The 15,749-nt window shown below is 43.3% G+C and overlaps 1 pseudogene; it reads left to right on the top strand.

Moving 5' to 3' along the window:
• The first annotated feature begins 14,303 nt into the window (after positions 1 to 14,303).
• Positions 14,304 to 15,228, top strand: LOC147901266 (uncharacterized; annotated as a pseudogene).
• The last annotated feature ends 521 nt before the right edge of the window (positions 15,229 to 15,749 follow it).

Genomic DNA, 15,749 nt, shown 5'->3' with positions numbered 1-15,749 from the left:
AATGACTTGAAAGCTGTGAACATGACTCACTAGAATGTGGCCGGGGCATTACAAAGGCCGAATGGCATGACTCTATATGCAAAAATACCCCATTTTGTAGCAAATGCTATTTTTGATTGGTCTTTAGGAGCAATTTGCACTTGGTTATAGCCACTGAAGCCATCCAAGAAGCTATATATTTTGGAGCCTGCCACCTTTTCCAACACTGTTTCTGTTAAGGGTAGGGGATAGTGATCCCGAATTGTGGCGGCATTCACATTTTTTAAGTTTACGCATATTCTGAGCTTCTTATTGCATTTAGGCACGATGATGGGTGAAACCCAATCAGTGTGCTCTATCTCGTAGATGAATCTGGCATCTAGAAGTTTTTCCAACTCATCATTAACCATGGTGCCATACTTAGAATTTGTGCGATAAGGTCCATATACCTTAGAGTGAGCACCTTCCCTTATAGGTATCGTGTGTACTACCATGTCTGGTGAAATTCCTTTCATCTCTTTGTATGACCATGCATGCTAGGCAGTCACGGTATTCCATTAGGAGTGCTTTGAGTTTGGTTTCATCTTCTTGTTGAAGCTGTTTCCCAATGAAAACCAGTTTTTCTTCCTCCCCTTCAAGGGCGAGGTTTATTGTGCGTGTTTTTGCCAGTCCCTCATAGATTGGAGTTTCTCCAATGCTATCAGTTTCTTGAACTTTAGATTCTCTTAGTGGTCTTGGCTTTGCTATTAGCGCACTGTCACTTGTGTAATTCTTGAAGTATTCCAGCACTTCTCGAAGATCAGCCTCTGATGGTGTTGCACTAGCTGAGCACTAGCTTAACATGTGCCATGTGTATTGGGTGGCATAGTTTCATTTACCAATTTGTTAGGCTCTTTTTGACTTTCTTTTTCTGAAGTCTCTTGATCGAGCTTCATCCGCACATGTGGCTTATATTTCCGAAACTTCTTACGTTGGGAACTGTGGGGTAACTTTTCCACTTGTAAGGTGTTTCCAAGTAAGGGTTCATTTGCTGTGCATACTCCTTCCAGTCCCTCAGGGGACCATTCTCTAGAGGCGGTGGATCTATTTTTGAGGGAGCTGGCTTTGCAAGGTACAATTCGACGATCCTTGTTTGAACTCATTCGAATTCATTGAAGTGTTCGGCCTTGGCTTTTCTACGATTTCCTCCAGCTTTCTTGCAGGATCTTCTGCTGTTATTCAACTTTAGAGGTTCAACTTTTGGGAGCTCGACTGCCATTAGGGCATGCAGAATGGCTAAGTCATTATGAAAGATTTGATCTTCAATTTCACCATTCTTAGCCTCTGTTTCAAGGTCCCAAGGAAAATTTGAGTCATCATTGGTATGGGTACTTTCTTCAGGTTCATTATTCCACTCGAGGTCAGCCATAAAGAATGGCATCTCTAGATCGATTGGTTCTTCATGTGTGAGTGGAGGATCTACTTGTAGCACCTTAGCATCAATCTGCAAGAAGATGGGGTCTAATGAATGGCAGTTGTCAATGGTTGCCAATGTTTGTATCCAGTTATTCACATTGCTTTGTGAATCGTGTTGAGATATGGTGCCATGAGCACATAGATTAAAGGGCTAAGGTATGGTATAGGAAAGAATTAAAGTAGCCACCCTAGGATGTGGACTACATGATGTGGAGATGTGGATTGAGGATATCCACAAGGAGAGATGTGGATGAGAGGATCCCACATGGTTTGACTATTCTAAAGGCTCTCTCTATATAAGAAGCCTATCATGTATTGTTAACATAGCACATTTGGAATAGATTGAGTGTTCATACTCTCCCCATGGCTTTCCATATTTGGTTTGATCCTCCATGATCTTTATGCTCATTAAGTGATAGATTAGGCTAGTACGATCCACACTTTGTCATGGTATCAGAGCGTAGGTTTAGCTCTCCTAGTTTAGCACATTAGTAGTTCACTAGGATTTCTCCCATTCCTAGATTAGTTTCTGAATGTGAGATTAGTTTTAGGTTTCGAGAGTTTCTCGCTTCTAGTTTTGAGAGAGAATCCTTGGATTCATTTCCATTGTGAGAGTTTTCTTTTCTGAGAGATATTTTGAAACCAAGTCTTCAAAGCTCAAGTGTCTGCATAGCCAACAACAAAGGAGGACTTAACCATTTTCAGTGACCTTCAGGCTCGGAGAGCTGGTAGTGCATATAGCTTTATACTAAGCTACCCCTTACTCATGGCTCCTCGAAAGCCATATCAGCCAAAGTTCAACACTGACAGCCAGATAGCTGCATCAAAGGCTCTCCAGCAAAGGCTCCTTAGTCTCGGCTAATGGCATCGATAATAGCTTTAGCAACAGTACTCGGCATGGGCTCGGGATAGCAAAGAAGGCACCATCAACAGCATCTCAAGCTCTCAATCCTCCAACGTTGGAACTCCAAGCTCCTTTTGACGGCCTCCACTTTGCCAAAATTCTGCCATGAAAGACGGGCAGCCTACATCGTTCAGTCGCTCCATTAATGCCCACAGTGCCAAAGCTCCTCCTGCTCCAACGGCCACCACAGCAACGTGCACCAAACTGTGCCTCCAAGCTCTACAGGCTCACGCGGCCTCTCCAGTAGCGACAGGCGAGCTCCTCTACAGCTTCCTCCCTCATCACAAGGCTTTGCAACGCTCTACAACAGCCTCCTTCTCAGAGGCCAACGACACTTTAGCGCCTCCATCAAGCATGTCTTCTTAGATCAGCAGCGGCTCTACAGACTGTGAAATGCCAAACAACACTCTCGGCCTTCACGGAATCCTCCAACGCTCTTCTCCAGCTGCTCACAAGCTCAGACATCCAAGAAGTCCTTGTGCAGTTTTTTCTTAGCTCTCATCTGCATCCGAACGACCAACTGCCTCCTACGTGCATCTACGGCTCCCAACAGCCAAGCTCTACAACAGTAACTTTCTGGTCGAAAACATTCCTCATGAGTTCTCTCAACAATCGAGAAATGAAGCAACAGCTCATGCTGTCTAGTTGCAAGGGATTGAGCTCGAAGTAGAGCCTGGAGTGTGCTGCTTGCTGCAATAGCTATGAAGCATTCAAATGCTGGAGGTGATGCATGAAGGAGTCACGGTGAGACAGATCGATAGGGAAGGATCCATGAAAGCTATTCATGGTAGCCTGCTTGGAAGGAGAGATTCTTGCAGCGACGATGAGCAAGAGAAGCGAGCGACAAAGGAGAAAAGTCATCGTCGTCATGCCATGGCCTCAGATTTTTTTTTTTTCATAAGGTTCTCTCAATTGACACATGGCAAGATAAGGTTGGGTTAAGTGAAGAGTTGACCATAGGTTGGTCCACCTGGTCAGGTTTGCCATGTGGCAGATAAGGCTTGACTCTAGTAAGGTCAAACATAGCCATGGTTAGGATATAGGGTTAGTTAGAAGCACCCTTGGTTGAATGTGGAGTCACTAGGGTTACTGTGGTAAAGATTAACCATGGTTAGGTTTAGGATAAGGATTGGTTAATATGCCACATCATCTACAGTGCCACCTAAGCACAGTTTGTAAGCAGCATGTGAATCCCTGTGCCACATCATCAAGGCCCCCTCTTCTTCACGGAATCTTTGACAAGCCATAACTTCCAATCTAGGAAGAATTTGCATGCGCTCCAAAAAGGAAAAATGATCATCTTTTTGAGCTCTACGCATCTATCAAATTAGAATCATTGTATGCAATTAGACACTGCCAATATTGAAAAAAAATCAATTGGTAAGACCTTTGCAACAATTGGAAAAGCAAAGCATGAATGCAAACATCGATGTAAAAAGCATGCCGAAAGCACAAGTGCATGAGATGACCATAGCACAAAGCATGGCATCCACACATAAAGCATCATGGCACATGGAAGAACACAGCATCATGCATCTAGCTACGTCAAGCGAAGAAGCAAACGCCATTGACATGAAGCATTGAAAAGCAAAAACCTTGCCAACCTTGCCTATGTTTTGTAAATCAAGCCTGACCACCTGAGAGTAGTAATGAAAGCACCCAGGGGAGGTATTGACATGTAAACCACACTTTACCACCTTAAGTAGCAATGCATGCACTAAGGGGAGGTGATGGAATGTAACTCACATCTGGCCACCTTGTAGTAGCCAAAGGATCATGGCACCAAGGGGAGGTGTTGAGATATGGTGCCATGAGCACATAGATTAAAGGGCTAAGGTATGGTATAGGAAAGAATTAAAGTAGCCACCCTAGGATGTGGACTACATGATGTGGAGATGTGGATTGAGGATATCCACAAGGAGAGATGTGGATGAGAGGATCCCACATGGTTTGACTATTCTAAAGGCTCTCTCTATATAAGAAGCCTATCATGTATTGTTAACATAGCACATTTGGAATAGATTAAGTGTTCATACTCTCCCCATGGCTTTCCATATTTGGTTTGATCCTCCATGATCTTTATGCTCATTAAGTGATAGATTAGGCTAGTACGATCCACACTTTGTCAAATCGCCCGCTATGGCATGCTGTTGCAAGGGAGTTGATTTGCTTGAGATTGTCATTGAAGATGTGTCATTTAATGCTCTAGGCACAATTGGTTTTATAGCTCCTGTTCCCACATTCACCCTGACTGTAGTGTCGTGATTCTGGATTGTTAGTCTATTAGTTCCCCAGTCATGGAGGACTGATGCTTCCCGTAACCAAGGACGTCCCAGTAAGATTTGATAGGATTTTTTGGGGAGATCCAAGATTGTGAATTGAATAGAAAAGCGGACTCCTGCGATTTTTGTGGACACGCCATTTACTATTCCCAAGGGTTTGGCATCGGCAAGGCATATGTTGAAATTAGCCTTTTGCATTGGTGGGAGATCCCATTCTTCGTAGAGCTCCTTTAAAAGGACATTTACACCTACTCCACCATCCACTATGGCTTGGACTTCATTATATGCCTTGTGGATCAAAGGCATAGTAATGTTGCATATGTCATCTCTCTCACCCATCTACACAGGGATATCTTCGATGTTGTTCATAGGTGGCGGGGGATTTGTGAGTTCAATCCATCCTTTGAAACTCTCCCAGAGATTGGGACAATTCCGTAGGAGGATTCCGATGGGAATTAACATAGGGCAACTCAGGATGCTAGAGAGTGCGGCTCCTTCAAGTTGATGTGGCAGTACATTATGCTGTGGAGTCTATTGTTGGAACAGAGGCTCGAGTACAGTATCAATTCTTTGTGGGGCCAAGTCATGGATTGGGTCTTGAGCTTGTTTCTCAGCCTCAAATTGAGCTTATTTCTCACCCTCAAATTGAGCTTGTTCCTTTTGTACCCATTGTTGAAGTGCTTGAAAACGAGCCTTCTCCACCTTTGCATTTGGGTATGGAGCTTCTTTTATTTGAGGCTCGGGAGTTGATGTGGATGAGCTAGGCTGCTCATTTCTTGGCGGAGGTGGAGGCACTTGTGCTTTCTTTTTAAGAAGTCGCTTTGGTTGGATTGGAATGTTAGGGTCCTTGGTGGCCTCTTTCTGTTGGCGTGTAATTACATTTACAAGTTGTGATATTACACTTGTCGGACCCAGACTTTGATGGTCCACCCCAATGATGCTGATTGGGACGTCAGGCTTAACCTCTGTTTGTTGTGGGACTTTACTTTTCATGGTACAATCCATACAAGCATGTCCTATGCCACAATCTCTGCAGAGTGGTTAGAAAGTAGTGGGGCTACCACGATGAGGGCACTCTGTGATCCGATGATTTTCTCCACAACCGTAGCACTTGATTGGTGCTCGATATGTGTTGGAACATACTTGATTTGCATAAACTAGAATTAGACCCTCTGCACCTTCTACATAGTACATTGGGTACTCTGTTTCATACTCAAATGACGAATCTACTTCCTTGGCTTGTAATTGATGTATTGGAACTGCCTGAGGAGCTGGATTTGGTTCTCTTGGATATGGTCGTGGATTCGGATTCTTGAGTAGTTATGGGACTTGTGTCCGAATGGGAACAGGATTAAGCCTCCGAGTTGGGGGCACTTGTGCAAGTGTCGGTTGCTTGTATACTGGCATGGGTGCTGCTTGGTATTATTGAGGTCGAGGCGGGTTGTTGCGCATGTTGAAGATGCAACTATTTTCATCATGGCCGCCGACGATGCAGATATGGCACAACCTTGGCGGTGGATTTGCTTGTGCAATGATCCTGGCTCTTAGGACCGGGCACTCATTTGCTGTATGATTGGCCATGCAATGTGGACACCAGACATTTTCTCGCCGTGGATATGTCTGAGTTGGCAGCTGAGACAAGTGAGGTTTTTGTTACATGGCCTGCATCATGTCTTCTTTCAGCTTCATGGTCATGGCCTCTAGGCGATCTTCATTTGATGTTTCGGCAGTGGACTTTGATTTGCCCTTTTTCGAGTGCTTATCTCATGCACTAGATCTACTGTCATCACTGCTAGTGTTAGAGTCAGTCATGCCATCCTCGATGTCAATGGCTAATGCATGAGCAGCACTAAACGTTTCATAGCTGCTAATCTTTTTCATATCCTTTCGGATTTTCTTTGTTAGTCCTGCAATGAACCAGGCCGTGAGGTACTTTGCATCGGGGCGTGGATCATATTTGGCGATTAATCTTTTCATCTTACCCACAAGTACGTGCGTACATCTTCTCGACGGCCTTGTTCGATCTTGCTTAGTTGGAGAGTGGGATCATCTTGTAGCCTCTCTGTTTGAAAGCGTCTTTTAAATTCTGTTTGAAGTAGGTCCCATGTGGTTCGCTCTTCCACCAGAAGGTATAGGTACCATTCAGACGCTTCATCAATTAAAGCCATGGGAAACCAAGCCACCTTAGTTTCATGGGATTGATCTCCACTTGCTCAACATGCAGCATCAAAATGCTGGAGGAATCGGGCTGGATCTCCCATACCATTATATTTGGGAAGTTCCAGTTTTCCCAAGGGGCATCTGCCTTGATAGTTATTATTTCTTCGATTAAAGAAATTGTCAGTCTCTGCATCGAGGTCGATATCCCCATCATTATCGCGATGGCGTCCAGCCATGTTGTGGTGTGGAGGAGTTAAAGGGATTGCTTGAATTTCAGGGGGGGATTCGGGGTAGAGGATTGTCAGGGGTGGTGGTTGCAGCGGAGTTGTATGCAGATTTGGCAAGCGTTGGAGTTGGAGGCATTGGTCAAAGCGTAGCTGCATGTAGATTGGGCGAGAGTTGCTAAGGGTGACTCTGCTGTAAGTGCACATGTTGATGTAGTTCTGTTTGGAGGGTTAGAGTGGTGTTAGTTTGTGTAGGGACCGTCGTGTTAATAATGTACCTAAGATTATCCTACGTGTGTAGGAAAATATGGCGGTGTAGATGGATCATCAATCGAAGGTCACGGCATACAGATACGAGAGAATTTGTGCGAAATGAGGCCCACACGGGGGCACGAATGAGTGAGTGCTAGGGATGCCAAAATGGTGTGCAATGGGTTGGAAAACTGCCCCGTAGAGTGGTGTTTTTGTGTGTGAAATTTTGGTTCAAATGGGGTCTAGTTTGGGTCCCAAACAATGGGTGCGATACGAAGTGTTGAAGTAGCGGTAAAATTGGCCTTTTGGGGGGGGAAGGGGCTTGGTCTTAAGGTTGGTGTGAATGGACTTTAAGTCCAACTGAGGGGTTTGAACCAAGTTAATTCTAGTTAGTCTAACTAGCCTATAACCTCCTCAGTTACTATAACTATGTAGTTAGTTTAACTAACCTAATGACTTTTATTAACTACAGTTAGGCACTAACTGAAGGTTAGTTAAGTTAACCTAGCTGTTAGTAACTAATCTAGGTTAAACAAAACCAAGTTAAACTAACCTAACCTAGGTTAAACTAACCTAAGGTTAGGTTAGGGTGTGTGTTTTTTAAAATTAAAAATTAAAAATTCGAGAGGGGGGGGGTTTGCATGGCGGTGGGGCGGTGGCGGCTGGAGGGGTGGGTTTTAGAGGTGTGGTAGAGGGAGTTAGGGAGGGTGGAGGAGTTAGGGAGGGCGGCGGAGGGTGGAGGCGAAGGAGGTGGAGTGCGCAGCGCGGGGCGTTGGCGGGGAGACGGGGCGCGAGGCGAGCATCATTGGCGTGCCATCACAGGCTGCGTCGCCTTGGGTGAGCGCTACCTGGTCAACAGGCGCCGCTGCCCTTGGCAGCTATAGTAAGGGCTTAGGCCCTTGCTACTATAATTATTCTATTAGGTAGTTTTTAGGGAAGGAGCAGCCGACGAGGGGGTAGAGAGAGAGACAGGGGGAAAGAGAGAGAAGGGGGGGTTAGAGAGAGAGAGAGAGAGAGAGAGAGAAGGGGGGGGGAGAGAGAGAGGGGGGGGGAGTAGAAGAGAGAGGGGGTAGAGAGAGAGAGAAAGAGAGAGAAGGGGGGGAAAAGAGTCGTGGGGAAAAAGCCTCAAACTTTGGACAAGATAATGCTATGATGAAAAGATACACCACATTTTGTTGTGTAGGGAAGAAGACCAAGCTTATATCCCATGCATGTGACTGCTTCTTGAAATAGTGATAGTGAATTTCAATGTGTTTTATGACCATGAAACACAGTATTCTGCACCATGAGAATGGCACTCTGACTGTTAGTGAGAATTAAGTATACAAGAAGATGATGAAATATAAATATTTTAAGGAATGTATAAGGGATTTAAGTTTTGTAATAAGTACCCTACCTTGCATTAGTCACTCCTCTTGTTCCTCTATCGTCCTCCTCCTCTCTTCCTCATCCCCCTCTCTCTCATCTCTTCCAAATAGGTACAATAATGTAACAATGTGTAATCATTTACACCTAGACCTCAATAGTGTTAGCACTGGAGATGCTTTTACATGTTGCTCCCCTCTATCAAATGGTTGGTTGAATATCCTTCTCACAAATTCCTACTTGGATATTTCCTCTCTATAGATCCAACTATTCTTGCACTGATGGCAATGTGTTTTTTTGCTTTGGAAAGTTTCACTTTATTTCATCCCCAATGCTCATGAAGAAGTTTGAATAGCTAAATTTATACATGAGTTGCTTATCAAGATTTTAGAGGAGGGGGTGGAGGCTGGAGATGGAGGAGGGGGGGTGGTGGGAGGGGGGAACAAAGGGTGGTGGTGGAGGGAGAAGGGGGGGGGGAAGGGGTGGTGGAGATGGACGGGGGGGCAGGGGGTGGTGGAGATGGAGGGGTGGAGGGGGAGATGGAGGAGGGGGAAAAAAGGGGGGGGGGTGGAGATGGAAGGGGTGGAGGGTGGAGGGGGAGATGGAGGAGGGCGGCGTTGGTGGTGGAGGGGAAGATGGAGGGGGGTGGTGGTGGAGGGGGGGTGGAGGAGATGGAAGGGGGGGTGGAGGGTGGAGTGGGGGATGGAGGAGATGGAAGGGGCGGAGGTCGAGATAGAGGAGGGGAGTTGGGGGGAGGAAAGAAAGGGTGCTGGTGGTGGAGGGAGAGGGGGGGGGGGGGGGAAGAGGTAGTGGAGATTGAGGGGGGGTGGGGGGGGAATGGAGGGAGGGAGGGGGGAAAAGGGGTGGTGGAGATGGAGGGGAGGGTGGAGGGGGAGATGGAGGAGGGGGAGGGGGAAAAAAGAAAAAAGAAAAAACTTGACACAAAACGAAAAACTTTGACGGAAATCCAAAGGGAGGAAGAGATGGTCACCTGAACACTCTCCAAGCCTTTCTCGATGTAGCGGGATTGTTGAGGACCAATGGACGGTGGGTGGATGGCTAGGTTATCACTGCGAGATGGGCTCAAAGTAACTTACCATGTGAGGATGGGAGTAGGGTGGTGGTCGATGGACAGGAAGGAGTGTCTTGCGTAGGGCTCGGAATGGGGAAAAGGATGGAGGCAAGATGTGAAAGAAAAAGTATGAGAGGGATGGGTGCTCTTTTATAGGGGAGGGGGAGTTGTGGATTTAGTCAAACACATGCGCACCTTTGAAATTGTCCAAGTTTGACTAGGGAGGTGGTTTTAATTTTTCTTTTAGGTTATGGCATTTAGAACCCTTAATCATCGATTGCCCATAACTTTTGGTGGTTGTGTTAGAATGTGCTTTCGTAAAAAGGAGAAATGTTCAGAATTTCAAGCTCTACACTCTGACAACCATCACATGGTTTGATTTATTCCTTAAGGTGTTGTTTTTCTAGAAAACATGCATTTTCCTAAACCGATAATGAAGAGTTTTAGCTATTAAATTTTTTTATGTTTTTTAACTTGAGTTGGAAAAATTTTAGCTCTCCTAGCTCTTGAGTGATATGTTCATGAAAGTTCGAAGTAGTTTGTTTTTTACACATACTTGTGTATGTTTACTCTTTACTTGCTAGTCTCCCCGACAGCAGTGCCAAATGTTGGCTCTTTCCCACGGCTTCCGTAGGAAGAGCAGGGTTTTCTTAGTATGCAGGATTCCAAGGGTTTTTGTCACCTACAGATATATCAGGGTTGTCATTTGTAGTATACATGTAGCTTAGGACCTCGAGTCATATTTCGGTAAGAGATGTAGGCTTAAGTGTGGTAAGTAAACATAGTGCATGCATGTGTAAAAGGAACGTGTATCATCATGGTTGAGGTAATGAAGGCTTTCGTCTTCATTGGGGGTTGCAGGGTTTAAGAGGAGTTTAAGGGTTAGAAGGAGGTTCCAGGGGTTAAAAGGAGGTTTCAGGGTTTAGAAGAGGTTCCAGGGTTAGAAGGAGGTTCCAAGGTTTAGAAGGAGTTCTAAGGTTTAGAAAGAGGTTCTAGAGTTTAGAAGAGGTTCCAAGGTTCAGGGTAGAGTACATGGTGGAGAACTCGTCTCCCTTGTAGATCATGGAGGTTAAGGGTTGAGGAACTAAGGGTTTAGGGGGAGCATAGGAGTGGGAGAGGAAGAAGGTGTAAGAGCATGGGGGATAGAAGAGAGAGGAGGGAGGAGGAGGGAGGAGGAGAAGGGAGGAGGAGGGAGGAGGAGGGAGGAGGAGGAGGACTCTACACACACATTTTGTTCTACCTAAGTCTATGTTAGCACAGAGACAACAATATCAAGTGGGGGGTCATGGGGATTTCAATATTGTTAGGGGGGTATATAAGGGATTGTTCTTGACTACAAGAAGAAGCTAGCACTAGGCTTTGCCATAAAGTATGATGAGATGAGTGATGATGGCATTTCAAACTTGTAGAGATCTTGGGTTGAGTGAGTCTTTGCATAAGGAATTGGTAGGCCTATGGAACATGCCAAATGGAGTGATGGTTGTAGGAGCTACTAACATAATGTTTTCTAGTTGGGTATACTAGAGACACAATGTTTTCCTGGCTAGGTATACTACAGAATGGTCACATATTTGGGTTTGTTCTAAAGCAATACTTGACTTGGGAACATGTATATATGATATAAAGGGTAGGTTCTTCTCCACAAAATAAAAATTGTGGGCAAGGTTCCATCTGTGTTGAGCTTGCCAAAGCTAAGGGTATCCAGAAAAGAGGAGCTTCAAAATGTCTTGGGCTATGTATGGGCTATTCTTCAAGTTGTATACCATAGGTTTGTCCAAACGCTGAGAGCTTAATAGAGGGGGGCTGATCACCATACATGAGACTAAATGTATCTCTGGTCTGAAGTGTGCAATATCAACTGGGAATGAGGGTTATGCATGAGCTGGCCTACCATCATCATTAAGAGAGTCCATACCATAAATCCAATCCCTAGCTGTCTGCTTTTCTTGTTTGTTTGTGGTAGATGCTTTGTCAACGTTAGTAGAAATAATTAGTCCTTGCTCTTTTCAAGCAAGACAAAATGTTGCGCAATTATAATTCAAGTGAGCAAACAAAAGCTATGATTATTACGAAAGGTGTACCTTATTTTCTTTTTTTCTAAATATGAAAATCTAATCTGAAGATTTTTAACTTAAGAGGCTGAAATGGAGGAGGAATGTTGTGAAATCATGTAAATGACAGGTCATTTAGAGATTGTAATGATGAAGGTCTCACAAATCTTCAGTGTAATCTTTTGAAGCATCCACAAGCTTATCAAAGCAAAAAAATTGATGTGAATGAAGACATCATGCAATGGATTGTAGAGATGCAAAGCATGTGGGATCAATTCAGGGCTCCAAAAGAAATGCAGGATGAGATGTTGCGAAGACTCTTCTTAGGAGTGGGGGCATCCGCGGGCAAACAATGTGTTGGCCAAAAGAAGAGGAAATCACTATTGGCATTAGTGGCCGAGAAGCCCTCGAAATGGAAGATAGATCTCAATGGCAAGCAATTGCCACATAACATGGAACAACTGCTAAAAGCTTACAAGAAAATGGGAATGATTCAGCTAGAGAGGTGGAAGATTTGCATAGGAAAGGGTGGGCAACAACACTACCCCGAAATAGTGTAGCAAATAAGGACTTGTCAATGAAAACCATTGCATGGATGGGCTTCAATGCAACCTAACAAGGGGATTTAAGGGAGGGTGAGCTACAAATGCAGTTTAATCAACCATGGGTATGAAAAATAAAGGGTTGTCAGGCTGAGGTCCAAGTTTCAAGGGAAGGACTAAATGACTCACAACACATTAAAGCCTCATTTTTTCTAGCATACATTATAAACCTTAAAATAGGCCATTGCAAACAATTAGGCTAGTTAAAATGGCTGTGCTAATGTATTTAAGGATGCCTTAAAGCTCTCCAAGTGTTTCCCAAAATGTGTTGGAATCATTGGCATGTTGATGTGCCTCTCTAAACAAGTGGTCTATTTTACAGACTTTATGACCCAAGCACGGAGGACAACTATGTGGGCAAGGTATTAGATTGTGTATGTGCCAATATCTCCTCAAATCATGGATTGAAGAGAGATTGTGTGACATGTTGTGAAAGATGCCTTCTATGTAAAACTCCACGAAAAGACATGATCTATTTTGACTACATGTCAATCTTAGCCCAATTGCAGTTGTTGTGCCAATCAAGAATATATTGCCATGAAATGCTAGCAATGTGGAGAGCAAGAGCAAGATGGTGGCTTGTTAAGAGTGAGGGAGAGCAACTTGATGCCATACATGAATTTTGGGATGGTCAAAAGGTTTGGCAATAACAAGATTTTTGGAATCCAATGAAATATTGGGAATTGTCATTTTCTTGTCCAAATGAATCTTGCAGGAGGTTTTATCGGACATTTCCAAAAATTTTGAGAAGTAAAGAACTAGAAATTGGATGCAATGAGGATGGAGAATCCAATGAAATATTGGGAATTGTCATTTTCTTGTCCAAATGAATCTTGCAGGAGGTTTTATCGGACATTTCCAAAAATTTTGAGAAGTAAAGAACTAGAAATTGGATGCAATGAGGATGGAGAATACAAATTCTCATGCTCAAGGTGTAGACAAGAAGAAAATGATCAAGGTGAGAATTTCAAGCAATGTTTTTCCCCTCTTTCTGCATTTCTTCTCTAGGGAGATCCCAAAATTTTTGCTTTAATTGTGTCATTGGGACGGATTCCAAGTAGCCTCCACAACTCAAAAAGATAGTGGTGTCATTGAAATGGTTCTATTGAATGGAGGCAAGAGAGGAACAATAGGACTGTTGCTGATTATTTTCTTACCCTTTAGTGTGATTGAGCTTGAGAAGAAGCATGGAGATGTGCTTGGTCCATTTCTTACTCCTTTTCTCAATGATATTGAAAAGCTCTTCATTGATGGATGGAGTTAGATTTAATTATCCTTCCTTGAGAACTCCTGAATGTCTTGAAGAATTGAATGATGAGTCATGTTTACTTAGAGGAATTCTTATGTTATGGACCGGGGATCATCCGGCACAATGCAATCTCGGGCTGTTTAAGGATGGTGGAAGAGTGGGTGCAAAAGAGATTGATCGCTTACACAAAAGGTGAGTGAAGGGGCTGCTATACCCTACATTTTTTATGGTGAGAATAGGTATCAAGGACGGTATCTGCCAGCAAAAAGAGAAGCAGAAGACATGCTTGAAGCCTTGCAAAAAGCAAAGAGAGCACGAACAAAGAAAGAAAAGGATAAAACTCTCACAAATGCAGGTCTTTCTGGAGAATCATGCTTGTGGAGATTGTATCACTTGTATGGTTTTGATCCATGCCGTGACTTAGTGTATGATGTGATGCACATTCTAGCATTGAACTTGTTTGAGAAGTATATCAAAGTGATGCTTGAGGGGAGGAGTAATGAAACAAAGAAAGCAATTGATACTGCTTTGAAAGATGTTTTGAGATTTGTACCAAAGACACTAATCTGTGGAGGCAGATGGCCTAAGAACATAACCAAGCACTATGGAATGTATAAGGCTGAAGAAAATCAGAAGTTCATACAGTGGTGTCTTCCATATATCTTGAATAAGATAAAAGAAATACCTTATGTGCTCAAATTTGTTGGAATGCTACTCATAGATATAGCACATATATTTTATGACTATACTAGATGTGAAGGATGGAAGCTAAAAGATATAGAAGTGACACACAAGCTTCCATTGGCATGGTGTATAATAACAGAGGAATCGGAGGGACCAAATTCATCACCCTTGGAACATGTTGCAGGTAAGATTTCATCACTTCATCTCTCTTAAGTCAATACTACTACTTAAGATTCGACTAAATTGTAATGTGCATTTCATTGCCTTTGAATAGGAAATGCTGAGATGTTAGATGATGTTTTGAGACATGGATCACATGACAGTTCATGGTGTTATGATTTTGAAAGAAGTATCTATAGGTATCTTTCCATCTGTACAAATAATCATATGAATGAGATGACCTACATGCAATATCATAGCAGAATCTTGTTCACTAGAGTTCAAAATAAGCTATATACTGAGAAGGATGGATTGCTACCACATGAGCAATATGTGCTAGCAATGTATAAGTTGTTGAAACTACCTATAGGCACTTGCAAACAACGATGAAAGTACAACAGTTGTGTGCAAGGAATGGCACAATAAATGCATGCTAGTTGCATCTTCCGAAAAGATAGCAATAGAGCTATTCAAAAATGTTGATTCATTGCCTCTAGTTCCATGTAAAAGCATAATGCAAAAGAAAGGAGTGGTGATAGGTCCATCAAAGCCTAAAGTCATGATGCTAAGTCCATGGGAGCATGCTGAGGTTAGCACCTATTGGAGGGAGACTGCAGTTGTGGGCTACAAAGTGTTCCACTCAAAGATTTTTACGAATGAGATAAAGTATGATGTTGCAGATAGTGTCATATTGCAGAGCACTTCAGAATCTTCAATTCTACAGACTGCAAGACTTTGTGCCTTTTCTCTCATGAACATCTTGGAGAACTTCAAGTCTTTGCCACTGTAGAGTACTTCAACTTGGGCAATGACTTGAGTGTACTTCGAATAAATGAAGCAACGGGAATGAGAGTTCTTATAGACAATGAGTACTCAGAAAGGTCTTTGGGGATTCGGAATGTTGGTGATATATTATAGAGTGGAAGGCCTGGTTGTATGCCAACATCGTTGGAGGTAGGAGATATTGTCATGGTGATGTTTGATGAGGTCTCATCAACTTCTCAGATGGCTATTGTTAGGGTCGTCAACAAAGAATTATGAAAGGTTCGGTTAGGATTTATGTGCAAGGATTTGGATACAAGGGAGTTGATAGTAGTGAGAGAAGATGACACTTGGTGGGATTGGAAGATGTGCATTGAGTTGATAAATGGGTGGATAACAACTGAAGAGAGGATAATGATAATCAACAACATTCAACATACAAGGAGTGTACAGTGGAAAGAATTGGCTAGTATGCAAGTCTTTGGTTTAATATCTCTGTTGCATTTAGAGCTTTCAATTTTTAAATTTCTATTATTGTATATTGTCTTC

The sequence above is a fragment of the Dipteris shenzhenensis genome, chromosome 6 (assembly GCF_047967505.1).
Source record: "Dipteris shenzhenensis isolate YYH24624 ecotype China chromosome 6, Dip_SZ_1.0, whole genome shotgun sequence".
Lineage (NCBI taxonomy): Eukaryota > Viridiplantae > Streptophyta > Polypodiopsida > Gleicheniales > Dipteridaceae > Dipteris > Dipteris shenzhenensis.
Note: the sequence above shows the minus strand (reverse complement) of the source record. Positions and strands in the feature narration are given on the sequence as shown.